Genomic DNA, 18,364 nt, shown 5'->3' with positions numbered 1-18,364 from the left:
CTCCATTCCTATACTTTGGGTTGTTGTTGTCATACAGTTTATTTTAAATATGTTAAAACCTCAGTATTTATCTTTTAAAAATAGTCAAATAAGAAGCAATTGTATACTGACCCAGATAATTGCCTTTCCTGGTGTTCCTTCTTCACACATGTAATGTGATATTTCCACCTGATATCATCTTCCTCTGCCTGAAGAATTTCCTTCACCATGTCTGTATAGTGAAGAACTGTTGTAGATGAATTCTTTCCACTTTTGTATGTCTGAAAAAGTCTTTATTTCACTGTTATTCTTGAAACATATTTTCTCTGGGAAACTCTAAATTGAAAGTTTCCCTGCTTTTCATCAATTTTAAAGCTGTTCCAAAGTCTTCTAACTTGCAATTTTTTAGATGAGAAATCTGCTGTCATCCTTATTTGTGCACTGTCATCTTTATCTTTGTTCTACTGTATGTAATTTATCTTTGTTCATTGGATCTTGATAAAAATTTCTGTTTATTATTGGTTTTGAACAATTTAATTATGATTTGAGATATTTTTCTTCATATATATATGGCTGCATTGAGCTTCTTGGACCTGTGAAGTTTATAGTTTTAATAAAATTAGAAAATTTCAGGCTATTATATCTTAAAATATGTTTTTCCATCTCTCAGTCTCTCACTATATATATATTAGATTGGTTGAAATTGTCTCATGTTAATGATGCTGTGTTAATTATGTTTATTTTTTCTATGTGTTAATTTGATAATTGTTACTGTTTGTCTGTAAATTCATTAATTTCACCTTCTGCATGTATAATCTGCTGTTAATCCATCCAGAAACATTGTAATTTTACCTTTGGAAGCTTGATTTGGGTCTCTTTATAACTTCCGTGTCTTTACTTAAAATTTTGAACATATGCAATAGTTATAATAACTAATTTAATGTCCCTGTCTAGTAATTCTAACATCCTGTCAATTGTGGATGAATTGTGACTTGAGGTCTCCTACCTTACTACCAGCCTGGATTAAGCCTCATCTGTGCTAACCAGTAGATGTGTAATATGAAAGTCTTCTCTGAGCCTGTGAAACTCCTGGCACAAAGTAGCCACCAACTTCAGGCTAGAACTGAGTTAAGATGGGATTGGCAGGGAATGCTCTTATTCCAGCCACCTGCTGCATACACTGATTGCTTAGGTGAACCTTCTTCTCTTCCTTCCTCTAGGCTAGCACAATACACAGTGGCTTGGAGCCCACCATGTATCTATTTATCTCAGCAAGTGCTTTGGTTACCTGTTCAGGAGATGAGAAATAGATGAAGCCAAACCCTTTGCTTCTCCCATCCTCCTGCATTACCTTTGGTCATTGATCCAAAAGGGGAAAACTCTTTCCATAATTTCTCATCATCAGTGGTGTCATTGAAGTGCTTAATGTAGAGATTCATGCTGATATCCACAATTCTCCCTTGTTTCAGCTCTTCAAATTTCCGTTTTAGCACAGCCTGATGTTCCACTTTCTTCTGTGCCTGACACACAAAAGTAGTTTTCCCACTGATTTCCTTTCCATTCATCCCTTCCAGAGCCTTATTGGCATCCTGCTGTGTTTTGTAACTCAGAAAGACAAAGCCTTTGGATTTCCCACTGGGATCTCTGATCACTTTGACACTTAGGCTCTTACAAAACTGGTTGAACAGCTCTTTCAGACTCTCACCATCTAGCTCTTCCCCAAAGTTTTTGATATATTGCCATATTCCTTGACTTTGGCTCCAAGCTTGGCTTCCTGCTCTTTTCTCCTTTGGAGACTGGAATCTGCTCACAAACATTTTGCAGTCATTGAGGAGCATGCCATTTACCTTCCTGATGCCTTGACAGCAGCCTCTTAGGTCTCAAAGAAGACGAAGGAATAACCCGTAGAGCTGTTCTCATCATACAGCATCTTGCAGGGCAGAATGTTTCCAAAAGCAGAAAAAGTATCATAAGTACTTTATTATCTATAGATTTGTCCAGGTTCTTTTTTTTTAATTGAGCTAATGATAGGTTACAATATTGTGAAATTTCAGATGTACATTATTGTCTGTCAGTCGTGTTGTAGGTGCACTCCTTCACCTTTGTGCCCACCCCACACCCCACCTTTCCCCTGGTAGCCACTAATCTGTTCTCTTTGTCGACATGTTTAAATTCCTCATATGAGTGGAGTCATACAGAGATTGTCCTTCTCTATCTGGCTTATTTCACTTAACACAATTCCCTCAAGATCCATCCGTGGTGTTGCAAATGGGATGATTTTGTTCTGTTTTATGGTTCATAGTATTCCATTGTATATATATATACAACATCTTCTTTATCCAATCATCAGTTGATGGGAACTTAGGTTGCTTCCACCTCTTGGCTATTGTAAATAATGCTGCAATGAACATAGGGGTGCCCATGAACTTTTAGAATTGCTGACTTCAAGCTCTTTGGATAGATATCCAGTAGTGGGATAGCTGCGTTGTATGGTAGTTCTATTTTTAATTTTCTGAGGAATCTCCATACTTCTTTCCATAATGGCTGCACCAGTTTGCATTCCCAACAGCAGTGTATGAGTGTTCCTTTTTCTCCACAACCTCTCCAACATTTGTTACTATTTGTTTTAGTTATTTTTGTCATTCTAATGGGTATAAGGTGATATCTTAGTGTAGTTTTCATTTGCATTTCCCTGATGATCAGCAATGATGAACATCTTTTCATGTGCCTATTGGCCATCTGTATATCTTCTTTGGAGAAATGTCTGTTCATGTCTCCTGCCCATTTTTTTATCGGGTTGTTTGATTTTTTGTTGTTGAGTTCTGTGAGTTCTTTATATATTATGGATATTAAGCCTTTGTCGGATGCATGACTTGCAAATAATTTTTCCCAGTTAGTGGGCTGTTTTTTGTTTCAATCCTGTTTTCCTTTGCCTTGAAGAAGCTCTTTAGTCTGATGAAGTCCCATTTGTTTATTCTTTCTATTGTTTCCCTTCTCTGAGAAGACATGGTGTCTGAAAATATCCTTTTAATACAGATGTCAAAGAGTGTACTGCCTACATTTTCTTCTAGAAGCCTTGTGGTTTCAGGTCTCACTTTAGGTCTTTGATCCATTTTGAGTTTATTTTGGTGAATGGTGAAAAAGACTGGTCAATTTTCATTTTTTTACATGTGGCTTTCCTGTTTTCCCAGCACCATTTGTTGAAAGGACTTTCTTTTCTCCATTGTATGCCCTCAGCTGCTTTGTTGAAGACTAGCTGTTCATAGATGTGTGGTTTTATTCCCAGACTTTCAACTCCGTTCCATTGATCTGTGCACCTGTTTTTGTACCAGTACCATACAGTTTTGATTTCTGTAGCTTTGTAGTGTATTTTGAAGTCAGGGATTGTGATGCCTCCCGTTTTGTTCTTTTTTCTCAGGATTGCTTTAGCAATTCGGGGTCTTTTGTTGCCCCATATGAATTTTAGGCTTCTTTGTTCTATTTCTGTAAAGAATGTCATTGGGATTCTGATTGGGATTGTGTTGAACCTGTGGATTGCTTTAGGTAGCATGGACATTTTAACTATGTTTATTCTTCCAATCCATGTACATGGAATGTCTTTCCATCTCTTTATGTCATCATCCATTTCTTTCAGAAAAGCCTTGTAATTTTCATTATATAAGTCTTTCACTTCCTTAGTTAAATTCAACCCAAGGTATTTTATTCTTTTTGTTGCAATTGTGAATGGTATTGTGTTCTTGAGTTCTTTTTCTGTTAGTTCATTATTAGAGTATAGAAATCCTATGGATTTATCTAAATTGATTTTATACCCTGCAACTGCTGTAGTTGTTCATTACTTCTAAAAGTTTTCCAATTGATTCTTTGGAGTTTTCTCTATATAAGATCATGTCATCTGCAAACAGCTAGAGTTTCACTTATTCCCTCCCTATTTGGATTCCTTTTGTTCCTTTATCTTGCTTGATTGCTCTGGCCAGGACCTCCAGTACTATGTTAAATAAGAGTGGTGATAGAGACCATCTTTGTCTTGTTCCTGTTTTCCATGGGATGGCGCTCAGTTTTTGCCCATTGAGTATGATGTTGGCTGTGGGTTTGTCATACATGGCTTTTATTATGATGAGGTAGCTCCCTTCTATGCCCATTTTGTTCAGAGTTTTTATCATAAATGACTGTTGGATCTTGTCAAATGCTTTCTCTGCATCTATTGAGATAATCATGTGGTTTTTATTGCTCAGTTTGTTGATGTGGTATATCACGTTGATTGATTTGCAAATGTTGAACCATCCCTGTGTCCCTGGTATGAATCCTACTTGATCATGATGAATGATCCTTTTCATGAATTGCTGAATTTGGGTTGCCAAAATTTTGTCGAGAATTTTTGGATCTACCTTCATCAGCAATATTGGCCTGTAGTTCTCATTTTCAGTGCTGTCCTTGTCAGGCTTTGATATCAGCGTGCTTTTGGTCTCGTAGAATGTGTTAGGAAGTGTTCCATCCTCCATAATTTTTTGGAACAGCTTGAAAAAGACAGGTATTAAATCCTCTCTGAAAGTTTGATAGAATTCCCCAGGAAAGCCATCTGGTCCTGGGGTTTTATTCTTTGGGATGCTTTTGATTGCTGTTTCAATCTCTTTGCTTGTGATTTGTCTATTGAAATTGTCTGCTTCTTCTTGGCTAAGCTTTGGGAGATTGTAGGAGTCCAAGAATTTATCCATTTCCTCTAGATTATCCATTTTGCTGGTACATAGTTTTTCATAATATTCTCTTATACTCCATTGTATTTCTGCAGAGTCTGTTGTTATTTCTCCTCTTTCATTTCTGATTTTGTTTATTTGAGCTTTCTCCCTTTTTTTCTTTGTTAGTCTGGCTAGGGGCTTGTCAATTTTATTTGTCTTCTCAAAGAACGAGTTCTTTGTTTCATTGATCCTTTCTACTGCCTTTTTTGTTTCAATAGCATTTATTTCTGCTCTGATTTTTATTATTTCTCTCCTTCTGCTGACTTTGGGCTTTGTTTGTTCTTCTTTCTCTAATTCAGTTAGGTGTAGTTTAAGATTGCTTATTTGGGATTTTTCTTGTTTGTAAGATGTGCCTGTATTGCGATGAATTTTACTCTTACTACAGCTTTTGCTGTATCCCATATGAGTTGGTATAGCATGTTGTCATTTCATTTGTCTCCAGGTAGTTTTTGATTTCTTCTTTAATTTCTTCAATGATCCATTTCTTATTCAATAGCATATTGTTTAGTCTCCACATCCTTTTGCATTTCTCGGCTTTTTTCTTGTAATTAATTTCTAGCTTTATAGCATTATGATTGGAAAAGATGCTTGTTATTATTTCAATTTTTTAAAAATTTGTAGAGGCTTGCCGTGTTTCCCAACATATGGTCTATCCTTGAGAATCTTCCATGCGTGCTTGAGAAGAATGTGTATTCTGCTGTTTTTGGATGAAGTGTTCTATATATGTCTATTAAGTCCAACTGTTTGAACTTTTCATTTAGCTCCACTGTTTCTTGGTTGATTTTCTGTCTGGATGATCTGTCCATTGATGTGAGTGGGGTGTTGAGGTCCCCTACTATTATTGTGTTTATTTTGATATCGTCTTTTAGGTTTGTTAATAGTTGCTTTATGAACTTTGGTGCTCCTGTGTTAGGTGCATAGATATTTATAAGCATTATTTCTTCTTGAGGAAGTGTCCCTTGATCGTTGTATATTGGCCCTCTATGTCTCTCTTCATCTGCCTTATATTGAAGTCTGTTTTGTCTGATATAGGTATTGTGACACCTACTTTCTTTTGTTTGCTATTAGCTTGGAGTATTGCCTTCCACCCCTTCACTCTGAGCCTGTGTTTGTCCTTGGAGCTGAGTTGTGTTTCCTGGAGGCAACAAATTGTTGGATCTTGTTCTTTAATCCATTTTTCCACTCTGTGTCTTTTTATTAGAGAGTTCAATCCATTTACATTGAGTGAGAGTATCGGTGCTTGAGGGCTTAATGCTGTCATTCTGTTGCTCGTTCCCCAGTTTTCCTGTGTTTCCTTTGTTTCTTGTCCTGTGTTTTAGCCTACCCATTGACTTCTGCAGTTTCTTATGCTGGATTTCTTAGATTTTTCCTTATTTATGTTTTGTGTCTCTGTTCTGTTTTTTTAATTTAGTGGCTAACCTGAAATCTGTATTCAAAATCTTGTGTATAACATAGTCCATTTTCTGGTGGTCTCTTATTTACTTAGCCTAGACTGTTTCAGTCCCTTTCCTCCTTCCCTCCTAAATTATTATTTTCATCTCTTATTCCAACTTGTGTTGTGAGTTTGTGGTTAGAATGATAAGATTGTCTTTGCTTTGGTGATTTACTTCCCTTTATCCTAATGCTATAGTTGAATATTTGCTATCCTATTCTGATTCTATCTATTTGTCTCCCTACTCTCTGTTTTGTGACCCTTTTCTCCCTTTTTTTCTTTTTTCAAGTATGAGAGCCTTCTTGAGGATTTCTTGTAGTGTAGGTCTTGTGGCTATGAAGTTCCTTAGCTTTTGTTTGTCTGCAAAAGATTTAATTTCTCCCTCATATCTGAAGGATATGTTTGCTGGATAGAGTTTCTTGACTGATGATTTTTATCCTTTAAAGTTTTGAATATGTCATTCCAATCTCTCCTTGCTTGTAAGGTTTCTGTAGAGAACTCCAGTGAGAGTCTGATAGGGGTTCCTTTATAGGTTATTTTCTTCTGCCTTGCTGCCCTGAATATTCTTTCTTTGTCATTCATTTTTGCCATTTTTACTACTATATTCCTTGCAGTAGGTCTTTTTACATTGACAAATCTAGGAGATCTGAAAGCTTCCTCCACACACATTTCTCTCTCAATCCCTAGATTTGGGAAGTTCTCTTCTATTATTTCGTTGAGCACAGTTTCTGGTCCGTTTTCCTTTTCCACGTCCTCAGGATTTCCAATTATTCTTAAGGTTCATTTTCTCATTGAGTCAGCTATTTCTCAGAGATTTCCTTCAGTTTTTTTAAATTCTTAGTTCTCTTTCTTCCTCTATCTGGAGCCATTCAGCCTGTCTATCTTTGATTATGCTAATTTGCTCCTCTATGGTGTCTACACGGGCATTCAGGGAATCATATTCTGTTTTATCTGATCCATTGCATTTTTCACCTCTAGTATTTCTGATTGATTCTTATTTATAGTTTCAATCTTTTTTGTGAAGTAACTCTGGAACTCGTTGACTCATTTCTCTATATTTCCCTTTACCTCATTGAGTAATTTTATGATAGCTATTTTGAACTCATTTTCACTTAGTTTACCTATATTCAAATCCTCAGGACATACTTCTGTGTTTTTATTGTTTTCCTTGTGGACTGGAGCTTTTATAAATTGCTTGATGGTAGAGGAGCATTTTTTGCACATGATGCTATTATTTGGTTGCAGTTACAGCCTGTTGCCACTAGATTGGGGTTGAGAGCCGTGCATTCTGAGCCCGCCACCTTCAGCTGCAATGGCAGCGCTCAGCGCAGGTTGGGGGAGGGGGAGCACTTTCTCTTGTGTGCCAACCTGGATTCAGATCAGCTCTCACTCTCTGGTCTCCCAGGGCCCTGGCTTGCTGGGGTTCCCCCACGGGAAAGCTTTCCCCCATTAGAGGGTTTCCACTGCACGGGTGGTGGGAGTCCTGGACAATCCCCAGATGAGCGGCCCCTTCCCTGCTCCTTCCCTCACCTGCAGCAGTGATCCCAGTCTCTAGGGGAGGGAGTGAAGTTCTCTCTTACCCTGTTCCAGCTCCTCCAAGGGCAGCTCCATCCTCTCTGCCCTCTGTCATTTGGCTGCTGTGAGTCTCTGATGATTCCTGTTATTAGAATTTTTTTTTTTGCTTGGAAAGTAGTTGCTCTTTTTGGTTGTAATTTGGAGGGGAGAGAGTCTTGGGTGAGCTCACGCTGCCATGTTGCTGACATCACTCCTGTCCAGGTTCTTGATGAAGACATTTCCCACACCCAAATTTCTCAGAGGATCCTTCTGAGATTACATGACACAGAGTGGCTTTCCCTTAATCATATCAAAGTTTATGGTGTCTAAGTCTTGCTCCACATCAGCAGGCTGAGGGAAATTGACATAGCCATAACTCAGGGAGTGCAGGTAGTCATATCATGGCACACCTGGATGCACAGCACAAGCCCCACAGCACTGAACTTTTCATACTGCACGCCCAGTGATTTCTGAGGGCAGGCCATCCATGTTCAGGGAGGTGATAGGGTAGCTGCTGGCTGCAGCATTCATTCATGTCCCCAGGCCGTACCACCTAGAGACTTGCCAGGAGGACGTCTTGTAGGAATCATACAGGTCAAAAGGGGCGCTCTTCTCAGAGCCAGCCTGGTGGCCTACCACTTAAGTTCCCACACTCTGCTACAGTTGGATCCCCAGTGTGGACCTATGCAGTGCTTATTAAGCCATGCTGCGGTAGGCGTCCCAAATATAAAACAGAGGAAAATGGCCACACACCTTAGCTCATGGCTAATCTTCCTCAGAAAAGAAGAAAAGGATGGGGGCTCTTCTCAGAGCTGAGGCTCACACCTTGGCCCACAGGTGGCAAAGGGTGAAGATAAGAGGATTCGTCACAGGCTCAAAGAGATAGAGGACCAGAAACAGGAGTTCAGGACAGCTTGTGGGAGACAGCGACACAGCAGACAAAAGGCTCTTAAAAGCAATGTGGCCCTTCCTGTGAGTTTGTAATTTTCAGTTGTCCTGGTTTGCAGCTCAAAAAAAAAAAATTACAGTTGAGAATCCCCTCCAAATGCTAAAATTTATTCTAGAGGCTGCCAAATGATGCCCACGGCAGCATCCAGGAAATGCATTTCTCTACAAATATAGGCATCTGGCATCTGGCAGTTTAAGACTACAGCAGCCAGGGGAAGGAAGAGGGAAACAAAATATTTCCTATTGCAGACTATGCAAGCCCCGGGAAGGCTGAGCATGCAGCTACCCACCACGCTGGGGCCAGCACAGGGCATTTCAGACACATGGTGCGCCCCAGCACACTGGGGGAAGGGTCTCTCTCTCTTTCTCTTTCTCTTGGGATTATTTTTCCCGATTTTAAAGTGTTTTCATTTTTTCTCTCTCTCTTTTTCTTCTTCAGGCTGCTGTGCCCAAAGTAACAGGGGATGCCATGACCTGGGGTGGAGAGATTATTTGATCTTTTTTATATCTGGATTTTAAGATCTCTTAGGTGAGACCATAACTATGTTTGACCTCAAATCTAACCTTTTCCTACAACTAAAGAAAGATCCTTCTGTGCGCTCTACCCAAGGCCCCAGAAATCATGAGGTTTTGCATCTGCCTGGTGGAAAGAGTGTTGCCCCTGGCTCTATGAGCACTTAGTGCTGTTCTCTCCAATCCTTTCATGAGATTCTGTAGCATTCTGAACTTCCCTCACACACATGCAATGATCAGTGCTTTGCTCAGTAGCAAGGCTGGCTCTCTGCAGGTTTCTCAAGTTCTTGCTCTGTGCATCTTTCTCCTCTTTAATAATAGGTCCTCTAGTTAATGCTGTTTAATTTACTCACAATCTAAGCTCCATTTCCTCAATTCAGGAAGTTTTTTCAGGTTTACATTCTTCAACCTTTCCTGTATCCTGATGTGGAATCTTGCGTGAGGCAGTATGCTTGGACCACAGCAACACTCATTTCATCTGTTTTCCATTTCTGAGGGTTCATCATCCTTCATAGTCTGATGTTCAGTGCCTTGAAATGTTTCATGGCTTTATCTTTTCTTTTCTTTTTTTTTTTTTTTTTGGTTGTTTTAAAGTTTGGGGTAAATCCAGCTCTTGTGCATTTCATTTTCTGGCTTTCATGGATTGGTATAAATAGCCAGCTCTAATTCCTTCTGCTTTTTTGATATTTATGTCACTTTTGGGTTTGCTTTTACTGGATGCTTTACTTCTTCTGTTCTCTTAATACATTAGTCATTGTGTATAATAATAATGCTACACGTCAAAATCAACCAGGTGACAGGATGATCATTGTGATCAAATTGACCTGGGACAGGTTTAGGTCAAGTTGGGGAGTGTGAGACCTATCCTGTGTTATTTACAGCCTTGTCCTCCATGCTGGAAGTTTTCACTTACCCACTGAAGGAATATGGGCTGTCTCTCTCTACCTTTTCATTCAAGACACTCATTTCTTGCACTACCCATTACTTGGTGCAAGTCTTTTTGAGTAATTTGACAAGTGACAAACAGCTGAATGCTTGGGACTTAACAAAAATCCCAGTCTGTTACAATAGCTTATATGGCCCTTGAAGTCTCAATTAGTTTTTCCTCCGTGAAGAACACCTCCGTGAAAAACACTCTGTGTGGAGTGTTTTTGTCTATGATAAGCCAGTGTTCTTCTTGTCTGTTCTTATACTTGGCATATGCCTCAAGATGGAAAACAGTTATTGATTCCTGCTCAGCTAGAAAGATCTCTTCACTTTCTGAAATTTAGTTTCTTTATATTCTTTTGAATCCCCAGATCTCTGAAGTCTTTGAAAACATATATGTATGTAATAATTTTTTAAAGTTACCTGTTTTTTCCAGTTGTCCTCTCGGGGTAAATTTGGAGCCATGGCCTTCTACTTCCTAATCAAAAGCAGAATTCCAGGTCTTACTGTTTCATGATAATGAATGCACTAACTTCTTGAATCTTTGTAAGTTATCTTCTGTTTGCTCTTGATTTCCTTAGGAATTGGAGCAGTTTGACATAATTTTGTAATTTTTTTGCTAATATTTAGCAATACTTATTTACCAACTCAGCTTTTTGTTTAAAATTTTCTGCTCATCTGTTCTATGAAAGCAATTATTCAAAAGACCTAACAAAATATTGGCAGTACATGCTGCATTTCTTATGGGTATGGGGTGCTTTCCTCCTCCTGGTTCCTTGCGAGCTGTTTGGGGGCTCTACTATTACTGGATGACAAAGACTCCTTTCAGTACCTTATAGTCTGGATAAATGCCTCTCTTGCTGTCTGTTCTGTACAGTAGAGGTAAGAAATGCAGTGAAAAAAATGTATTTCCCCAGTTAGTCATCCTCAGGCTGCCCCAGGCCCCCTCACTTAACCTGTATCCACTGATTTTGAGATTGCCGTCTCCTATAGTTTATCCTGGAACTACTAGCTCTGCAGCATTTCTTTGATTATGTGAGCTTTAGGATGTGATTTTTCTCAGACAATGCAATATTGTCTTGTTAAACAAAATTATTTTAAAAAGTTTCCTTGGTAGTTCTTTCTCTTCTTACTCAGTACTATTATTATTAAAAATTTGTTTCCTTCAAATACATACACATCATTTTTAAGGATTTGAGGTGTAAGGGAAGATGTGTACCTGTGTTCTGTGTGTCATGTTAACCTGATGTCTGAGAATGTATTAAAATATATTAAATACAGATTACTTGTATTTCTGTGTATATGTGTGTATTAGTGTTCACATATATTGTATGTACATAGGTCCATGTATAATTATTTATAAGAATATAAACCACATCTATTATTATATCTATGGTCTACAAGCTAGACAGATTCTCACTATGGCATACTGTTACATAGGTAAATGTTAAACACAAGTGCACATATGTCAAGAAAAAAATCCACTTAGGTTATATTTATAGTGTTCATATGATCACTTAAAGGAGAAAAAAGTTACTGAATTAAATACTTGCCACTGAAACCAAAAGTAAAATCAGTTTATTTGTATTCTGAATGATATTTTGACTAGGTTAGCAAATGTTTTTATACTGTGCACATACAACAAAGACAGTTTTTTTTTATTTCAAAAAATCTAAACTAGAAATCCGTTAGAATGCTCTTTATTATTTCTCATTTTGCTTTACTTATTGATATTATATAAGTAACAAACATATTTAATCAAATGTTATAAAGAAATTTCTTAAATCACTTAGACTTTCCCAATCCACTTGAAGTTGTCTAAATTTAAATATATTGCTTTCATATGGTTTTTAAATACCTCTTTATACATAGTTTTTTTCATATTACTTACATGTTATTATACCATTTCATTATCATTTGAGGCCTATTATATAGTCAGCATTTGTAATGATATCATAGTATTCTATTGAATATGTGTACCACCATTTATGTATTGGACACATCTCGTATTTTGTAATTACAAAAAAATGAAGTGACTCTGTTATACTTTTGAGTCATTTGTTCTCACATATTTACTAAGTTTTTATTCTTCGTCGAGCTCTGTGATAAGCACTGGGTAAGGTGGTGGAAGGATAGAAGCCCTCAGTACCCTCGTGAAATTTACACTTTACAGGAGAGATAGAAAATCAAAAATAGTGAAAAAAATAAGTTATAAGTGTTGAAGAATGAGTGTTAGGAGAACAGAAAGAAGGTGGAGAGAAAAAGAGAATGGTGATATTTCGGGCAGCTAAAAAAAGCAACTATTATTTATCACTATCAAGCCATGAAAAGACGAGGAACATTAAATGCATATCACTAAGTGAAAGACACAATCTGAGAAGGTTGCACCCTGCATGACTCTTACTATATGACATTCTGGAAAAGGCAAAAGTATGGAGACAGTAAAAAAATCAGAGGTTGCAGGGGGATGTGGCAGCAGAGAGAGATCAATAAACAGCACACAGAGGCTTTTTAGAATAGTGAAACTAGTGAAAGTACTCCATGTGATATTATAGTGATGGATGCATGTCATTATATATGTGTCCAAACCAAGAAAATGGACAATGCCGAGAGCGAATTGTAATAAACTTTGAGTGTGGACTTTAGGGATTATGATATGTCAATGTAGGTTCATCATCAGCAAAAAAAATAAAATGTACCATTATGGTGAGTGATGTTCATAATGGGGGAGGCTACGGATGTGTGAGAGCAAGGTGTATGTGGGAAATCTCGATGCCTTCTTCTCAATTTGATGGTAAACCTAATCAGCTTGAAAAAAAATTAAGTATTTTTAAGAAAGAGCTATGAAATGAGAACTAGAGGTGGGATGGAGCTTACAGTAAACTGAAAATAAATGCAGTACAGTTATGAGTGTAAGGGGCAGGGGGCTAAGTGACAGCTGTGGATGGACAGATGGACAAAATCAAAGTCATCTTAGGGAAAGTGAGACAATTTCCTGAGGATGAATTTTTCACAGTTTAATTATTATCAAAAGTAATGAGGGGGCTGGCCCAGTGGTGTGGTGGTTCAGTTCACACGCTCCACTTCGGAGTCCTGAGGTTTGTGGGTTTCAGTCCTGGGCATGGACCTACGCACTGCTCATTAAGCTGTATCTGCAAAATGGAGGAAGACTGGCATGAATATTATCTCAGGGCAATCTTTCTCACCAAAAAAAGAAAAAGAAGTAATGACTACTCTTTCTCTTTCTTATAACCATATGTATGGGAATTAAATGTACTCATTTAAAAAATGCAAATCAATTATGTAAAATATCAGTTTATTTGATACCTATTTAATTCTCAATGACAAGTGATACTTCTTGTGTTATATGTAATAAAAATAATGAATTGGAATCCATTTACTCTGTTCCATTTTGTTCATTTTTATGTTTATGGCATGCCACATTGATCTTCTTCATTTAACAAACTAATATTCACATGACAGTAACTACAGTAGCATTTTCTTAGTCAAATCATGTTTTCATCACGTAAATGATAATTATTCAGTAATTTTCCTTGGTAAATGTATTTTTAGACCCACAATAGGACAGGCATTATGTTAGGTGCTCACAATGATCCAAAGCTCCTTGTCTCTTTCTTTCATGGGGTTTACAGTTCGTGGGAGAGACAGTCATGCAAGAGGCACTTCAATAAATATACAGTCACATTCCTAAAAATCACTATCAAGTAGGACTACAAAGTGCTATAATTTTGTAGTATAATGGGGAAATATCAGTGGTAAAATACAGAATTCTTCCATGAGGACATGGTGATGAGCTTTCATAGGAGGAGTAGAGCTACCTGGGGAAAGACGGGGGAAGAAATAACAGAAAATCACAGCAGGTGGGAGAGATGTGAGAAGGACAGAAGATGCCAATAAATGTGGCTGATGGAAGAGAGAACACAATGATGGGTGAGGCAAAACCTAGCACTACGCATACTGGTTGGATTTTATTCCAAGAGCAGCACACAGCAAATATTTTAAGAGGGTGGTGGTAGATAACGGTGGTATAATCGAATGAGTGACGTTGTTAGATATGCATTTGAAAATGTAATTCCTCTAGTTATAGTAAGTGAGGCTGAGGAGGTAAGAGTTGATATAAAGAGGTCAGGTTAGAAGATATTGCAGAGTCGAGACGAGAGATGATGGCCACCTGGGAGAAGACGTAGTGGTACAATGGAAAAAAAGAGATGCACTTGAGAGAGAAGAATTTAGGATGAAAAAATCACCAGATTTGGTGATTTAGATTAAAGAATGCCACATATGTATATATATAGAGAGAGAGTGAGATGTTTTTCAAATCTTTCTCATCATTTTAATGTCATTATTTAATAATTTCTGTGCCTTTCTGATACTACCTTTTATAAGCATTTGATATTTTTATACAATAAATATAACTTCTGAAGTACTTGAGGATCTAAAGTTATTGAGATGATAGTTTCATTTTTTCTTTCTGCTGTCCCTCATTCATTGTAGCTTATTTCCTTGTACACTAGATTTTGTTTGTGTCTTTATATGTGCTCAGTCTTACTTTGCATGCCCTGCATTCCTAAATCGGCCATGCTTTCTTCAGAGAGAATACATATGCCTTCTTATAGGAAGCAAGGGTCACTGTCAAAATTAGATCAATTCGGTACCCCTCAAGATTCCTAGACTTAATAGTCCAGATTTGTTTTTCTCATAAGGTAATTTAGTTTTATAAAAAGGTCCATTTTTCTCACCTGGCCGCTAGTGAAAACCTTAATTGCTAGATCACAGTGCTCCTATTGGTGATTACTTCCACATAATCCTTTTCATTCTCTGTGGTTAACAGTCGCTGATACTCGTTATCAGACAACAATTTTGCAGAAGAAGTTGATGAAAGGGTCCATTTTTTTCATCCCAATTCAAGGCCTTCCTTTATCTCTATATAAAAAGATCCTCAGACTAGCATCATCATCTGATGAACTTTATGAGTCCACTGAAGTTTATGAGTTTTTTGAGCTGTTAAAAGTATTTATAAGGGTTGGTATTTTATTATTTTGTTCTTACTTAGATATCATTCAAACACAAAAAACAAAATTTACCAATTTTCAATAGAATACTTCTATTTTGCAATTATTATATGGAGTCATTGGACCCTTTTATAAATCTCAGATACACTAGGGGGTCTTAGTGATGTTATTTTTCTATATCCTATATCCTGTTTTGCTAAATTTGCTATTTTACTTTCTAATCATGTTAGATATTCATCGCTGCACAGCAATTATTCCTAACTAGATTAAAATATATTGAAATAATAAGGAAACAAAAGAATTATAGAATCCTCAAACAGGTGTGGCATATTGCAGTTGTGGACCAAATCCAGCCCGCCTCCTGACCTCATAAATTAAGATTTACGGGATCATCTCCAAGCACATACATTATGTATTTGTCTATATCTGCTCTTATGCTACAAAGGCAGAGCTGAGATGAGAGAACATAGACTGTATAGCCCACAAAACTGAAATATTTACTATGTGGCCTTTTACAGCAAAAATTTGCCTATGCCTGGTTTAAAGGATGATACAAGAGTACAAGAAACTGTCACTACTTCATTATCATTCAGTTTTATTATTGTGTTGCACAGAGTTTTGCATTTTCAAAAATGTATAGAAGACTACGGGAGACACCATCTTTACAGAGTGTTTTTTAACTTTATTGAACACAGCTAAGATTGAATTTTTCATTCTTCACCATCATGGCAAAGAGAGAAAAAATGGCATAGAAACACATTACAATTATTACAAAAATCAAAAGATGTAAGCAGATAGCAGCACTTGAGACTGTAATGATGATGGTGAATTTGACTACATAAATGAAATATCAGATAAACTTTCAGATGACAGTCTTCTAAATGAATTTTCTCAAACTTAGGTATTTATGTATAGACAATGCATATCTAAGTAAAAAAGGAAATACGATGTTCATATCAATTTCATCATTCAACAGGATGGATTTCATCATGCAATATTTTGTGACAAGACTCTGGCCCATCTTTGTTAGAAAGAATGTCAGAGAAATTTTTCAGTCTTCATTATGTTCATGCGCCGAAATTTACTTGATACTCCTGAGAAGTGGACAAATTATGAAGGCAAGTGAATAAATGAAGGTGATTGGAAGGAAATAAATGATATAGATATAAAAAATTATTGGATAGATCATTCTAAATGATTCTTGTAAACAAAACATGAAAGAAAAGCAGTAATATAGCAAAGAAGATGGTCATCTTCTCTGCAAGATAATTTTAAGCCATAAAAGGTTTCAAAAATTATTCAAGTATCATATTTTGATGGTACAAGTGCAAGAAGAATCACTTGTAATGATAAGCTGGAATTGACATATTTGGAATCAGTATTAGTATTCACATGATGGATTTCCAGATCAATGCATGACAATTAATGAGCAGTTACTTGCATTCAGAAGACACTGCCCATTTGGAGTACATATAAATTTAAAACGAGGGAAATAGGAAATAAATTTTGGTTTGCTATGGTTAATTTTTATTATAGTATTTAATAAGTTGCTTTTCTTATTTCTTTATTCTTACTCATATAAAATTATTAAAATGACTTGAAGTACAAAGAATTAAAATGAGTCCATTGGACTCAGAGGGTAAATGGTAATGCTTTTATTTCCAGTTATATTGATGGTTAATTTCTGGTTACTGGATTTACTTGAGATTTTTATGTGATTTATTCATTTGCCCTACATTGTAAATGTACTGACAAATGATGGGCATCTTTTTAATATGTTTACCGAAAGACAAATCCAAAGAGAAAGTTCTTGGAGCATATCACTGAAATGAAAATTGTCTCTTGGTCAGAGGTTGTCACATGTTTGGGAGAGTTCACGTAAAAGGGGGGAATTACCCTTTAGTGAGACTTGCTGAATCACCTTTACCTTCTTTACTCTCCCACAGCAGTATGCTAAACTTCCTCCATCTTATCTTTTCCTTTTATCCTTCATCCTATTTCTCTAAATCACAATTCAGTGTTAATGAGTAATTAATACCAATAAGAGTGGGGAATATCCCCCAAGTGTGATGGGACATAAAATGGTTGTGAACCACTGTTTCTAGTTAACCACATTCTCATTGAGCTCAGTGAGCCTAAAAAACAGCTTTGATAGGCCACATGCTTTGAGTTCACAAATTGAAGAGTTGTTCCCAACAACACTAGTTCAACCTTAATGGCTTTTACAGAAGGCCTGACAACACTTAAGTGTACTTTAAAAAACAAATATTTTTATATCCATTATGATAAGATTCGTGGTATTTGAGTATAAGATGCAAAATATTGAGCCCCCCTGATTTGGGAGTATATGAGACTTTAACGTCTATTCTCTACTAAGTATTCAGTCATAATGGTGTATTTTCACTGGCTTCCTGAGTTTCCAATTTAGTCTTTTATCTTTGTTCCAGGATTGTTCTATAATTCTCTCTCAAAAGTTTAATTTTTAATTCCTGACTTTATTTTAGTGCTGGGAAACAATTTATGTGTGATGAATTTATTAAAATCTCATGAACTATAATTTACCATAAATTATATTATACAAACTAAGATATAGCATATATTTTATTTGATTCCTGTAGGATAGAATAGATAAAATGTAGGAAAAAATAGTGAATGTGATTGAAGCTTAGAAATTATCAGAATTGATGGAGCATGCATTCTGAGCCACATAAATAAAGACTAATTCTTTCATTGACAGTGTTGTCTGACTGTATGTATAACACCAAACACAAAAAGAATGATTAAAACAACTAGAGAAAAATGGTTACCTGAAAAGCAGCAGAATTCTCAATGGCAATAATAGAAGTTAGAAAATACTGGAATGCTGTCTAAAATATTTTGTCTCCTGAGTAATCTATAATCAGTTGATTATTATTCAGGAATGATTAAGAAATAAAACACTGAAATGTAAATATTTGTAATAAAGAGTCTGCCTCCATTTTTGCTGTTTGGCCACTGACATATTTTCTCCCTGGCCAATATCTAGACAGGCTGATGAGAAAAACCCATGCACAAGCACCTACTCCTTTGACGCCAACAGGAAATTTAAATCTCCTGCACAAGATCTTTTCCTCAGTCCAACCTCTAGCAACTATAGAAGTTCAAACTACTCTTTCTACTTTGACCAAGCCAACCTGGAGAGACTGGCACCCACAGAGTTCTTCCAGGGAGCCTCTTTTGTGAAAGATCCTTGCAAAATAACCTGT

At 36.7% G+C, this 18,364-nt stretch overlaps 1 pseudogene; it reads right to left on the bottom strand.

Annotated features, from left to right (window-relative positions):
* Positions 1-938: 938 nt before the first annotated feature.
* Positions 939-8,229, bottom strand: LOC106825908 (polyadenylate-binding protein 4 pseudogene; annotated as a pseudogene).
* Positions 8,230-18,364: the final 10,135 nt, after the last annotated feature.

Source organism: Equus asinus, chromosome 12, assembly GCF_041296235.1.
Source record: "Equus asinus isolate D_3611 breed Donkey chromosome 12, EquAss-T2T_v2, whole genome shotgun sequence".
Lineage (NCBI taxonomy): Eukaryota > Metazoa > Chordata > Mammalia > Perissodactyla > Equidae > Equus > Equus asinus.
The sequence above is the reverse complement of the archived record's forward strand: the minus strand, read 5'-3'. Positions and strand labels throughout refer to the sequence as shown.